Source organism: Berghia stephanieae, chromosome 7 (genome assembly GCF_034508935.2).
Source record: "Berghia stephanieae isolate SIO BIC M18660-M18661 chromosome 7, UCSD_Bste_1.3, whole genome shotgun sequence".
Lineage (NCBI taxonomy): Eukaryota > Metazoa > Mollusca > Gastropoda > Nudibranchia > Aeolidiidae > Berghia > Berghia stephanieae.
In genome coordinates, this window is record NC_088366.1 from 57,537,061 (window position 1) to 57,539,560 (window position 2,500).

Sequence of the window (2,500 nt, forward strand, 5' to 3'; positions counted from 1 at the left end):
TTTTTTCTTTTTTTTTCCCTTCTCTCTCCTCCTCTTCTCTCTCTCTCTTCTCTCTCTTTTTCTCTCTCTTTTTTAAAATTATATTTTATATATATTTTAAAATATATATATTTTATGGGTTGTGGTCTTGTGTTTGACACTCGCTTTCGGATCGGAAGGTCTGGGTTCTGGGTTCGAGCCTCGTTCGGCGATATTCCTTGGAAAAAGGTTCTTTACTCACATTCTCTCACTGTACTCAGGTGTAAAATGAGTATCTGGCCGTTAACAGCGTTGTCTCTATCGGAATAAAAATTGTAATAATATCACCTAAAGGCGTCTTGTTTCGTTCTACATGTTAGTGTTGCTGTTGGACAGGGACCCCTTGTAAAGCGCTTTGAGCACATTTAGTGGATATTGCGCTATATAACAGCTCACGTTAAAAAAAGATTGAATTCAATAGTCTGATGTCACGCCGCCCGGCAACTGCGGCCATCTTGGTTCTAAAAAAAAGAAATCATTACTTTTTATTCTTAAAGCTGGCTAGAACTTTTCATAGCTTGTGATCAGAATGTGTAAAAGTCAAAACATGATCAAATTTATGTTTTTTTTTTCCTCTGGATACGCTTCTATGCTCGCCGGAGAAATATTTCATACGGGCGTCCGCCATTGTTCCGATAGTTTAGAGCCAGTGCTACTAAGTTACCTTGCGTCATTAGGAAGGAAGTGACGTTACGACTGTTGATGAGTATTGTCTGAGGTCTCAAGATGTGCATTTTTCTACAACAAGCCTCTTACCCAGGGCTGAGATAAGGAGGTGACAAGTGACGATGAAATGAAACAAATGTGTCCTTGATTTTTAAGAACACTTGTCGCCCTTTGATTGTCCGGTAGTGAAGGAGGTTTATTGTTACACTAATATTATGCGCTTGGCAAGGAAGCTCACAACATTGCCATCCGGAAGTATAACCGACCAACACACAGAACAATGTGTAAGTGTAACCATGAACTTTTAATTATAGTCTGGTTAATACAATTTAGTGAAAATTACTCATAAACGTGGATGGCAAAATAATAATGATTATAAAGACCCGAGTGACGTCAACTTCGTTCTATCTATACTCTGAATTACATGAAGTCCATAATCCTCAATCTCAAAGAGATATATTATATCATATTATATGTGACCTTTCGCCTCAAAACGGTATTAAGTCGGGATGGATAAGATGTTGAAAATTGAATTTATAGCCAGAAATATCAGACTTGTGTTGAGTTTGTATGTTTTATTGAGGAGAATGGATACCACATTTTAGGGTGCTAATGCCAAAATTTATATTTTTGACCCGTTTTAACATTAGATTCGGATTTTAAGTATCTGGTTCGTTCCGACATAATACTGTTTTGAGACGATGGATCACATATAACACCAAGTTAACTTGGTCTGATAATCCAGTTCCTTATGGGCTCATTGCTGTTATGGAAACATCATCATAAAAATTTTAACAAAATAATAATAAAAAGAAGAAAAGACGTAAAATATTGTCCATTACAACAATGTTTAACTCGGCCCATAAGCGGGTTCGGATGCCAGACCTGTATAATATACGTACACGTTGATATAAAATTATTCCATTGATAATTTTAATACCAATAGACTGAGGAGTTTCTGAGGTCTCAAGATGTGCATTTTTCTACAAGGCTCTTACTCAGGGCTGAGATAAGGAGATGACAAGTGACGATGAAATGAAACAAAAGTGTCCTTGATTTTTAAGAACACTTGTCGTTTAATCAGATATTTTTCGTTTAATTTTTTCTCCCTTGAAAATGAGTTAGAATTTGTTGTTTCATTGTAGCACTCTGCCGGCCTTACAACAGGTCTTAACAGAAAACCATAAACGACCAATCATAAATCATTATCACAGCTGTTGGCCAATCAAACGATTAGAAAAGATTGGAATTTTCTTTCTTCTTTATTTTTTAAATCTAGATACATCAACAAAATAATGATTATAGAATACATTGACTGTACCACTGGGGGAGAAGGGCAGAGCCTTAAAAAGAGGAGAAAGGGGGGGGGGGGGTGTTTAGTTTAGGCATACTATTCAAAAGCAGACGTCTAGTCCAGCGATCAGCTGTCGCTTTTTGACGCCCCTTTGATCAAATTTCATTCACAGCTTGTGTGTCCCTTGTCCCCAATTTGACAAACCAGTGATTTTCATTTTCTTTCTCTTTCTTTCTTTCTTTCTTTCTTTCTTTTTCTCAGCGATGACTTTCGTTTTTCTGTGCTCTAATATCATTAGACGAGAGGGGCTAGAAAGAGAGAGCAGGTGTTAAGAGGGGACGCCGTTACCATAACTACCGGTAACGTGAATAATGAGATTAGGCGAGTGTGAGGTAACTCGGGGGGTTGGCTTGCGTTTCGGTATGTCTATCATTATATCTCACAGTTGATTGCGCCGCGAAAGAGCAAAATGACATTAGACGCATGAGATTTGTCATTATGAGAATTTAACCGTTTAAACGA